This window comes from Arvicanthis niloticus (genome assembly GCF_011762505.2).
Source record: "Arvicanthis niloticus isolate mArvNil1 chromosome Y unlocalized genomic scaffold, mArvNil1.pat.X SUPER_Y_unloc_15, whole genome shotgun sequence".
In the NCBI taxonomy this organism is placed as follows: Eukaryota; Metazoa; Chordata; class Mammalia; order Rodentia; family Muridae; genus Arvicanthis; species Arvicanthis niloticus.
In genome coordinates, this window is record NW_023045006.1 from 193087 (window position 1) to 212885 (window position 19799).

The 19799-nt window shown below is 37.7% G+C and overlaps 1 pseudogene; it reads left to right on the forward strand.

Moving 5' to 3' along the window:
* Nucleotides 1–1932: 1932 nt before the first annotated feature.
* On the forward strand, nucleotides 1933–2577 carry LOC117701264 (bcl-2-like protein 2 pseudogene; annotated as a pseudogene).
* The last annotated feature ends 17222 nt before the right edge of the window (nucleotides 2578–19799 follow it).

Below are 19799 nucleotides of genomic sequence, written 5' to 3' on the forward strand. Positions count from 1 at the left end.
CAGTTGTTCTCATAGGACATGGAAGCTTGGGGTGTTGACAGTAGTGCAGCCAAAGGTAGTTGAGGTCGTGCTTGTTCAGTGGAAAATAGACTCTGAGAAAACTTTAGTTACAGGTCATTAGTGTGATACTTTTGTCAAAAATCTTCCCTACTTTGGCTTATGCCCTGAGACATTGAGTAGGGTAAAATTTAAAACTAATATGCTGATTTGTATATTCTTATTTTATTTATATGTATTATTTACTTTTCCCATTTATTTATATATTTCCTTATATCTCAGTTACTACCCCCTCCCCATTCCATCTTCCATAGTACCTCATCCCTGACTCCTTTTTTTTCTCCCCAGGGAGGGTTGGGGTCCACTTGAGTATCCCCCAGTCATGGCATGTCAAGTCTCTGCAGGGTTAAGCACATCCTCTCCTACTGAGGTCAGACATGCCAGCCAAGTATGGGGAACAGTGTGGACAGACAGGCAACACCTTAAGGGACATCCCCCACTCCGGTTGTTGGGGAACCCATGTGAAGACTGAGTAGCACATAGAGTATATATAATACTGGGGACCTCTGTCCATCCTGTGTATACTCTTTGGTGGGTGACTCAGTCTCTGAGAGTCTCCTAGGGCCCAGGTTAGTTAACTCTGATGGTCTTCTTATGAACTTCCTGTTTTAAAGGCAAATAGTTGGGTCTGTCTTACACTTTCAAGTGTTTAGTTCATGACCAACATAGCAGGTAATAGGGACCAACTGAAGAAGGCATCACTGATGCTAACTCAGTCCTGGCAGGACAAATTTAAAATATAAATTAAAAATAAAATAAATAAAATAAAATATAAAGTATAAAATAAAATAAAGTTTAAATTTTAAAATATATAATAAAATAAAATGTAAAATATAAAACATAAATATAAAATATAGTATAAATACAATTTTAAAATATAAATTAATAAAATAAAGTAAAATATAAAGTTTAAAATAAAGTTTAAAATTCAAAATATATAATAAAATATGAAATGTAAAATATAAAATTTAAATTCAAAGTACAAAAAGAAAATATAAAATATTTCAAATATAAAATATAAAGTATAAAATATAAAATAAAAAAGTAAAATATAAAGTAATATAAAAATAAACTATAAATATAAAGTATAAGTATAATAATATTTTATATTTTATTTTTAATTTTAGATTTTATATTTCTAATATCTTAGAAAAAACTTTCCCCGGTATGCAATACCTAATAAGGTAATAGGACTCGATAATGGACCTGTCTTTGTTGCCCAGGTAAGTCAGGAACTGGCCGCCCAGCTGAGGATGAATTAGAAATTGTGCATTTAGGCCCCAGATTTTAGGACAGGTAGAGAAAATGACTAGAATTCTAACAGAGACCTGGACTGACTTGGCCTTGGAGACTGGCGGGAGTGATTAGACAGTACTCCTTCCCTTTGCCTCATTTCAGGTTCAGAACACCCCAGGGACTGGTTAAATCCTGTGTGGGAGCTGCCACTGCTCACTGAGACAGGGGGGCACTCAATCCTTTTCTTCTTTTCTTTTTTTCTTTTTTCTTTTTTTATTCCTTTTTACTCTTATTTCTTTTTTCTTTTTTATTCTTTTTTCCCCCTTTTTCTTTTGTCCTTTTTTCTTTTTTCATTTTTTATTTTTCTATTTTCTTCTATTTTTCTTTTGTTCTATGTCTTTTCTTTTTTCTTTCTTCTCTTTTTTCTCTTTCTTTTTTATTTTTTCTTCTTTCTTTTTATTCGTTTTTCCTTTTTTCTTTCTTTCTTTCTTTTTTCTTTTTTTTTCTTGTTTTTCTTCATAGAACTCAATCCTAATATTGTTCTTTCCAAATCCCTGTTTGCCCACATGAAAGCGTTCGAGGTGGCTCAACATATGAGACCGGAGGCCTGAGCACCAGTTCCAAGCAGGAAACGCAGTCTGACATCACTGAGTTGGAAACTTGGAACCCAGCTGAACGCACCTGATGACGACCCCAGCCTCAACCCCAGATACACGGGCTCTAGTGGCTGACTTTGTAGGCTACAAGCTAAGGCAGAAGGGTTATGTCCGAGGAGCTGGCCCAGGAGAAGGCCCAACAGCCGACCCGCTACACCAAGCCATGCGGGCGGCTGGAGATGAATTTGAGACCCGCTTCCGGCGCACCCTCTCTGACCTGGTTGCTCAACTACATGTGACCCCAGGCTCAGCCCAACAATGCTTCATCCAGGTTTCTGAGGAACTATTCCAAGGAGCCCCCAATTGGGGCCGTCTTGTAGCATTCTTTGTCTTTGGGGCGGCCCTGTGTGCTGAGAGTATGGACAAAAACTTAGAGCCATTGGTGAGGCAAATACACGATTGGATGGTGGCCTATCTAGAAATACACCTGGCTGACTGGATCAACAACAATGGTGGCTGGACGGAGTTCACAGCCCTGTACGGGAACAACGCCCTGAAAAAGACATGGTGTCTACAGGAAGGGAACTGGATGTCAGTAAAGACAATACTGACGGGGGCCGTGACACTGGGGGCCCTGATATCTGTAGGGGTCTTTCTTACATTGGTTTTTCTTCATCCAGGCTGCTGAACTTTTGTTAGAGAAAGGGTAAGTGCTGTTCAGATTTTAGTGTTACACCATCAATATCGAACTTTAGGTCAGGAAAATGAAAGTTATGATGATACTGAAGTTTAAATTTTCCAAAAATTTACGTTAGAAGTGGGGTGGGAACGGGCCTATGAATAGTTAAGTTTTTATGATTAAAAACCTAATGGAATATTAACAATGTGGTAAAGCCTTTGCATGTCATAGTTCTTTACACGTACACAAAGAAATTACACTGGAGAGAATCCTCATTAATGTAATCACTGGGGAAAAACTGACAATTCACTTTTATCTGCAACTACATAATACAACGCATTCAAGAGAGTCAAGGTGCTAAGCCCTTGCACTGCACAGTCATCACCCATTACATAAAAGAACACATACTAGCAAGAAACTGAATGTCATGAATGAGGTAAAGCCTTTCCAGGACACAGTCATTCTCTGAATACACAAAAGAAAATGTGCAGAGTGAAATTTATGAATGTAGTCAATGTGATAAAGGCTATGCATGTCACTGTACTCTCCAAACACTAAAAGGAACACACGCTTTAGAGAAACCTTACAGATGTAATGAATATGGTAAAGCCTGTGCATATCTCTGTAGTTTCCAAAGACATAAAAGAACACAAACTGAGCAGAAACCTTTTGATTGTTCCAAAGTTGGGAAATCGTTTACATGCCACAGTGGTTTCTGAATACAGAAATGAACACATATGAGAGAGAAACCATCTGAAAGTAATTAACATGTTAAAGCCTCTGCACGTCCTAATCATATTTAAATGCATGAAAGAATTCATAGTTGAAGTAAACTGTGGTGATTTAAATATTCTTGACCCTAAAAAGTAGCAATATTAAGAGATGTGCCTTGTGGGAGTAGATGTTACCTTTTTGAAGGAAGTGAATTACTATGGTTGTGGTTTCTGGAGCTCAGGCCAGTACAAAACAGACCCTCCTGCCACTTGGCTGGAAGACAGTCTCTTCTTGGATGCCTTCTCATGAAGATGCAGAACTCTCAGCTTCTTCTCCAGCATCATGGCTGCCTGCATGCTGACATTCTGCCTGCTATGATGGCAATGGACTAAACATTTGAAAGTGTAAGGCAGACTGAATTAACTATTTGCCTTTAAAACAGTTGCCTTGGTCGCAGTGTCTCTTCTTAGCAATGGAAATTCTAAGACAGAAGTTGGTACCCCAGACTTAAGTATTCTTATTGGTAGGCCTGACCATGCTTTTGTTGAAAGCAATGTGGGTTTTTAGACTTTGCATTTGTACATGCATTAAGTGAACTTCATGGGCCGTCCTAGTAGAACACATATGACCTAAGTGTAGTTTGAACTTTGCATAGAATTTTTATAATGTTTTGCTGAAGAATGCTGTTGTGTTTTGTTCTCATCTGAAGGTAAACAGGTTTATTTTGTAAACTGGATTGACAGAGGAAGTCTCAGGAAAGCCAAGCATAGCTTTTGGCCTGTGCTTACTGTCATGGTGATTGTTTTGATCATGCTTAGTAATCTTAGAAAGGAAAAATATGAAATGTTAGCTTCAAAGAGAAAATCTCACCAGGAAGTTGAATGAAGCTAAATCCTATGATCAAAGACACACAATGGCATTAAAGAAATGGTGATATTATAGCAGGATTCCATTCACCTAAACATATGGATGTGAAGTTGTATGAATGAGAACTGTATAATGTTAGGCATTATTATTAACTGGTTATTGTTTTTATGTGGACATAAGAGGATAAAAGTACGTGTCAAATTGAGAATTGACAGATTGTGATTACTATACTGGGATTTCAATTTAAAATCTATAAAGGATATAGGATATACTTAGGTCCAGGCATGGTGGTACACACCTTAAATAACAGGAGATGAACGTCAAGCAGATGTCTGATTCAAGTCATCCTGGTACAGAACAAGTTTAGGTAATGCAAAGTTTAGATATGGGCAGAGTGTTACACACATATTACTCAACATTCAGAAGACAGAGCCATGCAGATCTGAGTTCAAGGTTCATCTACAGAGCAAGCTCAGGACAGCCAAGGTTAGGCAGTGAAGTTGTTGAAAACTAGAAAGCTGGTGATGATGTAATAGGAGGGGCGATGTTTGGGCCCCAGCAGGCAGAGGAACTCAGGAACTTTGTCCATGTGGCTCTGCTTTTAGAGGAAAGAATAGAAGGGACAACTGAGACCATTGATGCTGGTTGGCTGTAGTTAGAAAATTAGAGGGGATGAAGAAGAAACCAGCACCACTGAAGTGACATATTCTGTTAATGTTTTCTGAGAGAACAAAGAAGTTGTATTTCAGAGGTAGCCAAGGTTGTCCCTTGTGGTGCAGCTTGACTCAGTCCTGTGCAAGACTCACCCAGGTGGCACAGGTTTTAAGGCATGAATGTTTCATGCAGTGCAGCTAAGGCTTGGCACCATGAAGGGAGCATGAGAGGAACACAGTCAAGACTGTTTGTCATAGAAGAACCCAGCACATTGAAGATGTCAGTCCCTTGGGATGAGCAGAAAGAACAGCAGCAGCAGTTGAGTGGAGTCAAGCAGAACCTAGTGTACCATAGAGGGAAGAGCTGGAGAGCGACTCAGCTTCTTTTGAGGAGCGCAGAAGATCATCTGTGGATCCCAGATACTGGAACAAGAAGCTGTAATTTTGAAGTTACTTTGGAGACCCCAAGAGTTTTAGATTCCAGAGCTGTGGGATACCTTCTCAGAAAAACTAGTTTTAGGAAATAAAATCAGCCAAAGAGAAAGAATTGTGTTCCAGTGAGCAAAGCAGGAAGGAGTTGGAGATCTGAAGAACACTTTGACATCAGACATGGAGATGCAGTGTTTGGAGATTGCCTTGCTGGCTTTTGGCCTTCTTTTGGCCCAGTATTTCCTCACAATGGTAATTAAGAATGGTGACCTATATCCTGTGAATTTGGATGGATATTATGTGCTATATTTATGAATGTATAGGAGATTACAGTTACATGATTGGAATGATCTCAGAAGAGACTTTGAACTTTGGACTTTTAACATTTATGAGACTTCTCTAGATGATGAGGACTTTTTAATTCGAACCTCACATATTTTGTATTATGCTATTTTTAAATATGGTCCCCACACACTCATATGTTTGCACAATCATATGGGGGCCAGGCAGTGGAATGTGGTAGTATAAATATGCTTGTCTCAGGGACTGGGAGGAAGTGCATCACTGAAGGCTTTGAAGTTGCCCCCAGTGCAGAATGGGCCCTCCTACTATCTCCCTGGCAGACAGTCTCTTCCTGGCTGCCTTTGGATCAAGAAGCAAAACTCTCAGCTTCTTCGCCAGCATCATGTTTTCTTTCATGCCTGCCTAGCTTCCTGCTATGATGAAAAAGGACAAAATCTGAAACTGTAAGCCAGTCCCAATTATCCTGTTGCTTTTATAGAAGTTGCCTTTTTCATGATTTCTCCTCATAGCAATGGAAACACTAAGACAGAAACCCTGTGAGTGTATTTAATACGGTCAAGCCTTTGCACAATTCTTTAGTCTTCATTATCATGAAAGAATATGTGCTCGAGTCTAAGCATGCCCCCCCTGTGACACAGGACACGCCTCCTGAGTCTTAAACACGCCCCCAGAGTCCTGAACATGCTCCCTGTGACTCAGGACATGCCTCCAGTGACTCAGGACATTCTCCCTGAGTCTTAAACACACCCCTGTGACTCTGGACAGAGTTCTAAACAGGCTCCCTCTGTCACAGGACACACACACCCCAGTCTTAAGCAAACTCTCTGTGACTCTGGGCACGCCCCCTGATTCTTAAGCTTGCCCCTTTGTGACTCAGGACATGCCCCCTGTGACTCTCGACACACTTCCTGAGTCTTAAGCACACCCCCTGTGTATCAGGACACACCTTCTGAGTTTTAGGCATACCCACTGTGACTCAGGACTTGCCTCCTCAATCTTAAACATACCTTCTGTGACTCAGGACATGCCCCTGAGTCTTAAACTTGCCCCCTGTGACTCTGGACTTCCCTCCTGAGTGCTAAACATGCACCCTGTGACTCAGGACACGCCCACTGAGTTTTACACACATCCCCATGTGTCTCAGGACACACCCTTGAGTCTTAAACACACCTTCTGTGACTCAGGACACACCCCCAGAGTCCTAATGGACATATTTAGTATAATGAAGCCTTTGTACACCTCTGTAGTCTTCATCATTATGAAACTATTCATACTGGACAGTGGTTACATACTGCCTTTATATCACGGGGTCCACTGAGATCCAACACAACTCAACCACAGGACAAGGGAAATGATAAGAATTTATTGTAATCAAGTCACTTCTGATATATCAGAGCCACAAAATTATACTCAGAAGCTTAGCTGCAATACACCAGCCTCAGCCCCACCCTGAACCAGAAATTTATATAGCTTCCAAAAGTCAAAACCACCTGTGCCAAGTTACACTTATATTTTTCTCCCAATCACGTTTGTTTTGTTTTTTTTTTTTGTTGTTGTTACTTTATGTCCAATGATACAGAATGTAGGTTTTATGGTCAACATTATCACAGCCATTTGTCCTTTTGTGGTTAGGAACATGCATTATATTTTGAGAAATAAAACATGAATAACAGAGATTATTGTTAGGAATGAAGATCCCAAACTTGGGAGATCCTTACTCCAGTTTCGGGAAGTAATGGCCACCCACAAACTCACAAGACACCATACCTGGATGCAATCAGCAGAGCTTTATTAGGGAGGAAGGTTGGCAACCAACAGTCAAACAGCTCACTCTCGCAGGAGTAGAGTTTGACAAAAGACCAGCAAGCTGAGGGGCTTTTTAAAAAGCAAAAATCATAAACCAGGGGAGTGAGAAGGGGACTGAGGGGTTGTCAAGGACACATAACATAAAAATAGTGGAACATTCCAGAGGAGCCCAAACCTAAATGATTCAGGATCATGTAGAAAGCACTCTGCAACCCATTCCTCACAAAAATGTGGTCTTGCCATGTCACTTGTTCAACTATTTTTTGATTAACTAGTTGATCCAATTTTTAAGTCCTTGCTTTTTGGACAGTTAACCAGTAAACAGATAGTGGTGAGATGGCTCAGAAAACCAGGGTTCAAGTCCCAGCAAAGACATGGTGGCTCATGACAAATGGATCTGATGCCCTCTGCTGGCATGCCAGGGTACCTGCAGAAAAAAAAGCCATCTAAATTAGCCATTAGAATTAGCAATCAGTTAACCAGTAAAGGGCAATTTCACTTAGACAATGTTACTACTGCTTGGTGAGGTAACCTGTGGAGTGTCTAACACTTGAGTTGTTTTATTTGTTATTTAGGGGAAAAGGGCAAGGGATCTATTAAGTTCTACTTTCAGAATAAGCTGGGGCTAAAGAGATGGCACAATTGTTAAGTGTGCTTGCTGCTCTTGCAGAGGAGCAGAGTTTAGTTTGGTTACCAATTGAACCAGAAGCAGAAATTTTAAGGCATATTTGGAGTAATATTTAGTACACTTATCCATGGTTTCAGTTACTTGCAACTATAGTCCACTTCAGAAAATTGTGTGTGTGTTTGTGTGTGTGTATGTGCATGTCTGTGTGTGTATTTGTGTGTGTATGTGTGTCTGTGTGTGTGTGTGTGTATCAGCTCTAATCCAACAATGCTACATGGAAACTTCCAGAAAACACTCCATAAGTTTAAATCAATACTGTTCTTAGCTGTACGTTGTCATCTCTTATCACCTCACACTACTTTGTCAAAATGAATCATCCATCTTGCTTTATAAATTAGAATACCGTCCAGACCCTGGGCACCTTTGACATCAGGATAGGAAGCTGAGAAATGTAGTCATACACAAGCCTGAACCTCTTCTTGCCTCTGTAGCAGTCTGCAGTGTTTATGATTTAAAAGCCTCAGGTGTATGGGGATCATGAATTGCAGTCAGGATTTGCTTTCAGAAATGCCATCTAGGAGCCCAATGAACAAACAGAAAAACAGTAAACATTCTTTTAACATTCAGGTCTGACTTTGATTTTTCGTTTTGCTATTTAATTCCTGTGAGAATTCAGAAGGGGTAGAGGAACCATTCTGAGCCTTGGTCTCCTTATACACAAAGGAGGATACTAGGACTTCTCTTACATGGTGACTGTGCAGATCAGCTGTGATAACCTTTATGGAACTTAGCTCTGAGGAGATAGACATTCAGTACATCAAAGCTGTTTCTATTATCCATATAAAGTTGTCCTTGACTAAATTCACATGAAAATGACAGAGGAATTGAAGGTCAGCAACAGAGTAAGCCCCAAAGACTAACTTGTGATCAACATGGCTACCTAGCAGCTTTCCACCATGCAGGACTGAATCCTCCCCGAAAAACAATGGTGAAATGGGGAGGGTATTCATAATTTAAAAAAAAAAAAAATGTACCTGGTTGCTGCTTCCAGTTGTTCTTTCCTATAAAATGAGAAAGAGAGAAAGAGAAAAGGACCCATAAATGGCATGAAATAGTTAATCTTGCCCCAAAGTCTGTCTTAAAGCTTCATGTAGAAGGCAAAATAGGATAAAGGAAAAAAGAAACATTTTGGAACAGGATGCTAGATATGGAAGGAAACCAGGGGATGAGGCAGACTTTGCCATGTGCCCCATGCCCCTGCCACCACCATTTTGTCCTATGCTCCCAAGTTTGTCTTAGCTGCTTATTCATCCAGGAAGTGGGTGACTGCCTACTCAACACCAGGATCTGTCACTCAACTTAGATGGTTTGTTTTGCAGTTGAGGCAGATAAGGACAGCACGACTGCCAAGTGTAGTTGCTATACTCCCATCCTTCTCTACCATCATGGTCAGCAGTGTTTACTGCTGTGTTCACAGCAGCGTTATTTCATGTCTTTTCTCTCATCAGCTATTATTGTAAGCTCTAGTGTTTTGGATGTGTCAATTAAGCCTTACAACAACTCTAAGAGTAACTACTATTGTCGTACTATTTTTTTTTTTCTGTTGAGAAAGTGGAGGAACAAAGAACCACATAAGATTTTAGATGTAAAGCAGTAGAGTTGTGATCCCAAACCAGGCAGTGTGTCTCTAGAATATGCCCTGTAGTGATGGAGTACAGCACATGCTGGCCACATATTCACTACTCGGAGCCTTTGCTCAGCTTTGCCTAGAATTTTCTACCCCCTTTCTGTACATAGAACAGTCTTGCCCATCCATCAATTCCACTGGGCTGAGCCTCAATCCAGACAGGCTGTTCTAGCTCTGGGGTGACCAACAGTGGTTTCCTAAGGCTGTAATTTCAGAACTTGGTGTCTTTCTTTCTTATTTCATCTCCATTGTGTTTCATAGACCACTCCAGTCAAGACTTAATCATCATCGATTGAATAAACTGCTATGAATCAGGTACCAAGACAGATACAGTTACTTCTTACTTTATTTCACACTCACATCAACTCCTTCAGAAATGGGCATTGTTTATAAAAGAGAGGTCAAAGGGAAATCACAAATGAAGACAAATGTTTTGGTTTTTTTTTTTTTTTTTTTTTTTTTTTTTTTTTTTTTTTTTTTTTTTGGTTTTTCGAGACAGGGTTTCTCTGTATAGCCCTGGTTGTCCTAGAACTCACTCTGTAGACCAGGCTGGACATGAACTCAGAAAACTGACTGTCTCTGCCTCTCAAGTGCTGGGATTAAAGGTTTGAGCCACCACTGTCCAGCTCAAAGGTTCATTTTTGAAAATAGATTTTATATGACAATACAAAAAAATTCTACTTGAGGGGGGAAAATAAATATTTCAAAAACTAAGGTCTGGTGAGAGATAAATGAAGCATCTGTTGCCAAACTTGATGACCTAGGTTTCACCAATTCCAGGTTCCACAGGGTAGAAGGGGAACTGACATCTGCAGCTTGCCCTCTGGCCATCACATGTACACCACGGCATCCCCCCACCAAACACACTAAGTTCACAGCCACACAGTGAATTTTAGAGTCCTTCCCTCAACAGTATATGCATTTGAACAAAAATTTCCCACAGTCACCCTAACTATTGGCTCTGCCCTCACTGCAGTACTTTCTGACTTTAGGTGAGCTATGCTGTTGCTCTCAGACTCAGCTTGAGGGTAACATAAGAAATTCTCTCAATGGGTTGTTTCAATGAGAGATGATTGTTTCAATGCAATGAGAGGATGTAAAAATACTTACCAAATTTACTTGTGCGACAGACCAGCATTTTCAACAATATTCAATGGAATACTGTAGTGTTGCAGAATACTGGAAAATGGGTCTGCCACAGACTGGTCTTAAGAGGCTAGAGTCACTTCTTTTTTTTAAAGGTTTGAAATATATAATATATAATAATGTATAATATATATAATACATATAGTATATATATTTGATGAGTACACTACAATTGCTCTCTTCAGACACACCAGAAGAGGGCACCAGACTCCATTACAGATGGTTGTGAGCTACCATGTGGTTGCTGGTTCCTGGGAATTGAACTCAGGACTTCTGAAAGAGCAGTTGGTGTTCTTAACCACTGAGCCATCTCTCCAGCCTGAGTCACTGCTTGTAAATTCAGAATATACATCAGCATTGCAGGGTCTCAGACAAGTCCTAAGAGCAATGCTTTGTAACCCTTGCTCTTTGGAAGTGGCCGGATAAACCCATGCAGTGACTGTGGAGATGAAGGCCTACATCCCAGGACTTCAAATCTTGTGACTTTTCTATAGGGAAGGTCTCTGTGTTTATGATGACTCCTGTGCACGAATGCATTAAAGTGGGGTGGTATATAAGGAATGTTAACTGTGTCGGTACTTTGGAAAGTTTGTTAATAACATCGTCTTATAATAGATATTTTATATTGTTAACTTGTCTCGGTTCCAAAACTCAGGAGTTTCCACTAAAAAGCTTAGGACAGACACTACAGTTCTGGCTTAGCCCTTAGCTATTCTGACCTCCGTGGACACTAGGCACATGCATGCATGCATTCGGGCAAAACATTCACACACATGAAAATAAATAAATTGAAGAAGAGGAGGAGAAAAGAGAGAGAGGAAGGGGGGGAGGAAAAGAAGGATGGAAAGCAGACCACAGAAATGGAAGCGCGTTTTACTGTATTTACTTAGGATAACCGCGAGGGGGCGGGCTTTCCTAAATGGTAGCAGTTTAGGTTAGCAGGTTTAAAGGCGATTGGAGAAGAGGGAAGAATGTGAAGACATGATAGTGTTTAAATTATTAAAGCCCCCAGGCAGTGGTGGCACATACCTTTAATCCCAGCACTCGGGAGGCAGAGGCAGGGGGATGACGGTGATGGAATAACAATCAATAATCAATGCCGATCAATATTCAATAATCAATAAATGGTCATCAATAATTAGCAATACTAATTGATAACCAATAATGATCAATAATTGATGGTGCATGCCTTTAATCCCAGCACTCGGGAGACAGAGGCAGGGGGATTTCTGAGTTCGAGGCCAACCTGGTCTACAGAGTGAGTTCCAGGACAGTCAGGACTACACAGAGAAATCCTGTCTCAAAAAAACAAAAACAAAAACAAAACAAAAAAAAACAAAACAAAACAAACAAAAAAAAAACAAAAAAAAGAAAAGAAAACAAGGTATAAGATTATTATATTAAAATAAATTAGGAGAAGGCAGAAAGGACAAAATGTAAAATTTATAGATGGGAAATGACTCTAAAAGCATCGAGAAAAAGTTCAACTAAATTTTTAGCACCGGAAAGGACATCCTGACAGCTGAAATCCAGTGAAGGTGAGGGAGGAACTGAAGGAAAGACCTAACATCCCTGCCCTACTCATCCAGTCCTGCAGCTGTAAATTATTATTTTTAATTATTATTATTATTTAATATTATTTAGGAAAGACCTAACATCCCTGCCCACCTCATCCAGTCCTGCAGCTTTAAAATATTATTTTTAATTATTATTATTATTTAATATTATGTAAATGTAACTAACCATCAAAGCTATAGTTCACTACCAGACCTCTCTCCTGAACGGCCGAGTTTTACCTGTGCATCAGGACATCCCCACTTCGGATCTATTCTAAGGCAAATTTAACAAAGCACTAACCAAACTCCTGTATATAAACAATTTTGACTCTGAAAACCTGTAACATGTGAAGTCTTTTCCAACCATTTTAACATGAACCAGTCCTTTTAGATTTCAGGCTCAAAAATCTCACGAGCCATAACATTCTCAGCAATTCTAATTCTCATCTGAGGCAACTCCATCTTTACTTGCTCCTGTAATACTCTCCTAATGCTGCGACCTTTCCTGACCACATTATGATCTGATCAACATTGCCAGATTTAATACACAGCCAAGCTCACATCTATGCTAAGATCATGCTCAACATACATGTATCGTTCAAAATAAATGTGTAATTCCTGACAATAATCGCATGTGATCTGCCTTCTTTCTAACTCTGCCTTCTCTCTAACTCTGATTCTTAGTGTTTACTTTCCTTTGTTACATTCTTGACTTTCTTGGAACAAGTTAGATGAATCCCCATGTCATGATTTAGTATGGCTCATTTCCCCTACTTGAAAACAAGTCTAGATACTTTGGCTATATATATATATATATATATATATATATATATATATATATTATATAATATAATATATATATAATATATTATATATATAATATATTATATATATGCATGTATATATTATCTATATATTACACACACATATTATATATATTACATATATCACATACATATATATTTTATCACATATATTATATAAATTACACATACATTACATACATATATTACATATATGACATACATATATTACACATATTGCATATATATTATATATTACATATATGACATGCATATATTGCACACACATATATTATATATTACATATATATTACATATATTACATACATATATATTACATATTACACATATATTATATATTACATGTATAGTACATATATTACATATATTACATCCATATATTACATATTATATACAAATATATGAATTATATATTATATATTACATATATTACATATATTACATACATACATATTATATATTACACATATATTAATATATGTATGATATAATAATATATACAAATATATTACATATATATAATATATATGTAAGCTCCTTCAAATTTATTAGTGAAAACTAACGGACTATATTTTCAAAAACAGCATATTACCTGCAACCCACTCCTAATCTCTGTTGAAGTGACCTATGCTCCTTATTAGAGGATCAGTTCAATTATGTAGGGGCTTGTATTGCACAGTGCTGCACTTTCTTTTAGTCCTTTTAAAATTTTTTCAGACAATTCCATTTCCCCCTTTCCTCCTATATACTGCCCTTTTTTTTCTTTTCATTCATTTCCTCAATGAATCTAGTTGTTGCTGTGTGCCTGTGTGTGTGCCCGTGTGCATATTCCTAAGCATATAAATATTTCCTAAGTACTTTCTATTTGGTAATTCAGTATTACAAAATGAACAAATAAATGTCTAGGTGTCTGTAAACAATATTTTGCAAAGGGCAATTGTACAAGAAAAATGCTGAAATAATTAGTAGGCAATTCACAGAAAAGAGACTCTTAAAGGAATGGAAAAAGAAATCACATATGCTAAGAAGCAAAAAATGTAAATTATAGAGGAAGCATATGTAAAATTAAATTAAAATTAAAATTAAATTAAAAATTAAAAATGTAAATTATATTAATGCCCATTAAGTAGACAATGAGCAACACACAATTACCAAATACAAAAATGCAACAGAACCTGAGATTTAAAAGGCAGTATGGCTGGGACTGGTGCTGTATACATCTAAAATCAGCCCTTGGAAGGGGGATCTGGAGTCCATATCTGTGAGTTCAGTCAGCTTGGTCTACATAGCCAGTTCTAGGTTAGCTGGGGTTACATAATAAGACCCTGGGCCAAAAAGAGTTACAAGAGGCTGATTAATCAGTGATGAAATAAAGCATTTGCCTGACTTTCTACCTCAATTTTTGACTTTGTACCTCAAGTCCAGAAACAAGTCACTTCTGTGACAGAGAAATGTAAACACTGATAAAATAGTAAATAACACTAGGTGTATAGACACTAGACATTTCCACTTAGAGACAAATGATATAAATGAAAAAAATATAGATGTAAGATTGACTTCAGAATAACCCGGAGAAGCTGAGGTAGAAGAAAGCAGATGGGACTCTGCTTTCTTTCTTTAGACATAAACACCAGGAGAAATCAAAATCTTTGCTTTTTGAAATATTATTTTCTATCATTTACTATTTTAAATGTTCAATAAGAGTACAAGTTAAATTTATTATGGTTAATCTAATCAGCTTTTGAAAGCATGCCATGTACATGCTTTAAATAAAAATACTGCCTCTGATTTAAAGGTTCTTAAACCAGTTGAAAAAAGTCAAGCTTAATACTGTTCGGTATATTGTAAACTTAAGAACAAAACCAGTTGATAATGTTTATGATTATACACAGGACTTAAATTGAACTGATTGTCCCTCTCCATGAACATAATTGAATATATCTAAGATTAGTAAGTGTGTTTATAAATAGCCTCAGGCATCTTTTCTTCTATCCTTCTAAGACTGTATATATAGATGCAACATATACATCTCATGGAATAAAAATACATGCAATTACTTAGTCTATGAAATTAGTTGAAGTAAATACTCAAAACAACCAATAGAAAAACACTGAACACTGAACATTCTGGATAATTTTCTAAAAGAAAATTCATGTTTGTAAAATACAACATTATGTCTTTGCTTTTAAAACATGAAAGGTAGCCAAATAAACATTTTACTTTATTGCTGACATAATCTGTACAAGTATGTCATATGTGAGATATGGACTAATAATATTAATAACATTAATATTATTATATTATGATATGTAATATATAATACAGTATATATTATATATAATTAGGGTTAAGGTATATATATTATATAATATATAATATAAAAATATAATATTATATATATAATTAATATATTAATATTATTACACTTATATTATTGATATTATTAATATTATTAATCCAACCTGCTGTTGGATAGTTAATGTTCATTATTTTATTTTCTGAATGTGCATACACATATATAAATGTATAGATTGGTTAATAGTCTTCAGTCTTGGTGCTAAAACCCCACTTCCTTCCCAATATCTTCAATTCACTATAAACAAGCAACTGCAAAAGATGAAATTATATTTTAAGTATTGCTTTCCAGATCTCACCTAGGTAAATTCTAATGGTGATAATGCTTCAGCAAAGAAAACAGACTAATATTTGTATACACGCCTATTTGAGAGTAATGACAGTGGAGAATGAAACTGAGAGAGTTAAAAATACTGTACCTTTTCTTGGAACAAGTGAGGTGAATCCCCCTGTCGTGACTTAGTGTGGCGCATGTTCCCTACTTGAAAACTACTCTAGGTACTCTGGAGATATATATATATATATATATATATATATATATATATATATATATCCATGTGTATATTATATACATATTACATATATTACATACATATATTACACACACATATATGTGTGTGTGTGTGTATATATATATATATATATATATATATATATATATATACACATATATATATGTAAAAATATAGAAAGCTCCCACACAATACTAACAAGGCTTAATCCTACTTAGGTCCTGAGTTCATGCGAGACTGAGTGCATTCAGACCGAAAGAACATGGAGATGTGTTGTGAGTGAGGTGGACAGGATTGAAGAGAAGTTGGAGGTAGGGAAAGAGTATGATCAATATTGTGCTTGTGAACATTTTTCTGACTGAAAAAAAAAGAAAGTAGAGAATTTCTGCTAGTAAAATAGATGGACCTAACTTAGGCCAATCTTTCTTCTGAAGAAAGCTAAAGAATCTGTATGAAGTAAAAACATCGGTTTCTTTTTTCTTTTTTCTTTTTCTTTTTTTTGCTTTTTCGAGACAGAGTTTCTCTGTGTAGTCCTGGCTGTCCTGGAACTCACTCTATAGACCAGGCTGTCCTGGAACTCAGAAATCCGCCTGCCTCTGCCTCGGGAGTGCTGGGATTAAAGTTGTGTGCCATCAGTCATTGATGATTATTGGTTATCAATTAGTATTGATGATTATTATGGTTTACCATTTATTGATTATTGATTATTGATCAGCATTGATTATTGATCGTTATTCTATCACCGTCATCCCCTGCCTCCCAAGTGCTGGAATTAAAGTCGTGTGCCATCAATTATTGATCATTATTGGTTATCAATTAGTATTGATAATTATTGATTAACATTTATTGATTATTGATTAGCGTTGATTATTGATAGTTATTCCATCACCATCATCCCCCTGCCTCTGCCTCCCAAAATATCAGTTTTAAAGCACTGGATTGCTTAAAAATCAGTCAACAGACACAAGTGAAAGCTGAAGCTGGAAACTCAGGATTTCTAAAATTACAGCCAATTTGTTCTCTAAGGCCGCTTGCTGCTTATTTAAGTCTGGTTCCTGTTCCTGTTATAAACACTTGACCAAAACAACTTAGGGCACAAAGGGTTGACTTTAGCCTACAGTTTACAGTCCATCATCTATCAATGCCTAGAGAAGAGCTCAAGGCAGGAACCCAGAGGCAGGAGCTAAAGCAGAGCTCATGGAAGGATGCTGCTTACTGGTTTGTTCCCTACTTCTGTTCAGCCAGACTCCTTATACAACCTCTTGTGGACCTGGTTCTCCTCCAACAATTAGCAAGGAAGAAAATGTCTCATAGACATGTCCACTTGCTGGAGACTAGTAGAAACCTTCCCACGGAGGTTTGCTTGAGGAAGTGCAGCCTCCGACAGTACATTAAGTGCAACTTGCTGCCTGCTCCTGATAATGGAACAGCAGTGTACCAGAACGAGAAAAACCACAGGACGTCCCTCTGGGTGGTTGACATCAATATGAGAAAAGACCACAGGATGTCCTCCCAGATGGACGAAGATAGTAAGATCAGGGGGTTCTGCCTATTTTATATGGGTGGTGACATAGCCTCTCCCAGGTAAAGGTGAGGTAGCCAGGTGGATTCTGGGAATGTATGGCTGACTTCGATATGCTCCTTTTTCCTCGTATTGTCCTCCCTCCCCATTTCCTTGTTAGGAACTGTATGAGTTGAGAGTTGCTTTCGCATTAAAATCAGACCCTGACAATTCTCCATTTGCTTGGTCTCGCTTCTTTTTCTCGCCCATGTTCATTTTCAGGTGAGATCCTCCTCGATCCCCACGAATAACTGAGACCCGAGGGTCGGTCATCCATTGACCAATCCAATGGAGGCTGTTTTTTCAGTAGTGAGTCCCTCTTCTAAGGTGCATCGAGTTGACAACCAAGAAAAGCCATCGCACCATGGCCAGAGGACGTTGTCAAGAAAGCTTAGCAACACTGGGACACCGAGGACAGGAGTAATAAAGAGCCTCAGGCTGCCGGACACTAGACAATTCTCCATACTGGATACATCCAGGTAAAAACCCAGCAAAATTAAAGTACTGATAAATCATTGGGCATGATGGTATATACCCATAATCCAACACTCAGAATACAGAAATAGGAGGATTTCAGGTTTGAGGACAGCCTAGGCTTCAAGTTTCAGTCAAGTCTGAATTACATAGTTAAATTCCTGTCTAAAAACCAAAACTTCCCTGAAAACCCAAAATAAGAACAACCACCCCAACCCCCAGTAACTAACTCAAATACAAAGATACGTAAGAGATGATGTATCAGTGCTACTGGCAATCCAAGTAGTAACATTCTAAAGAAATGTGTTACTTTAGAATGTGTTACTATGGTTGGGCGGTGGTGGCGAACGCCTTTAATCCCAGCACTTGGGAGGCAGAGGCAGGGGGATGATGGTGATGGAATAATGATCAATAATCATGCCAATCAATAATAAATACCAATCAATGACCAATAATCAACACTAGTCAATAACCAAAAGTGATAGATTATCATGATAATCATTAATCGATAATCAGCAGTCAATGATAATCAATAATCAATTCTAATCAATAGCCACTAACAATCAATAATTGATGGCATGGCCTTTAAACCCAGCATTTGGGAGGCAGAGTCAGGGGGATCACAGAAACCTATTAACAATCAATAATCAATGCTGACCTATAATCAATAATCAATAAATGGTAATCAATAATTATCAATACTCATTGATAACCAATAATCATCAATAATTGATGGCACATGCCTTTAATCCCAGCACTTGGGAGAAAGAGGCAGGCAGATTTCTGAGTTCCAGGCCAGCCTGGTCTACAGAGTGAGTTTCAGGACAGCCAGGGCTACACAGAGAAACCCGGTATAGAAAAAAAAAAAAAAATCCAAAAAAAAAAAAAAAAAGAATGTGTTACTATTTTAGTTTACTAAAAAATTAAATGTATGCCCTCCTAAGCACTAGGTACAGCATTCTTTATCATAAACACTAGAGGCCACGATTGTTCAGCCACTATCTTTTTTATTTTCGAAAGTTTTGATAGAGGTGTATCTCGAAGACACAAAATGATCCAACAGTCAACATTTCTCACTGTTACATGGGCTCCCGAGTTTCGGTTTTGAGGCAGCTGATATTGTAGGTATCTGGAACCGGAAAATTAATTTTGGGGGGAGCCAAAATATCAATAAAGTACTTAAATTGAAAAAAAAGTTTTGGTTTTCTAATCATGGTTTTTCAAATCATGTTCTATGAATGCACGGAAGCAAATATACATGGCTATGGTGTGAATATAAAATAATAATAAAATAAATAATAAATATAAAATGTCTCACACAGGTTCACGTGTTAAACCAGCTGTATGTGCTGTTGTGGGAGGATGTGTGGCATCAGTGGAAGAGGCAGGAACATGAATTTCAAGGTCTTCTGTCCTCCCTGGTTCTCTCTCTGTCAACTCCTCCAGAATGTGGCCTCAGCTCACAGTATCATCTGCCCCTGTGACTATGGACTGATCTTTTGCAAAGTCTTTGGCCAAAATAAATCCATTCTTAGGTATCTGGCAACAGCAATGCAAACTCTGAGTAACACCCACAAAAATAATCTGATGCACTACTCACCAAAATCCTGATTAAATCACTGCAAATTTATTTCGTAAGTTCTTAAACTTTTAAATGAACTACATGCCTGATATAGGTAGATTTAAACTGTTTACAGTAAACTAAGTAACTGATAA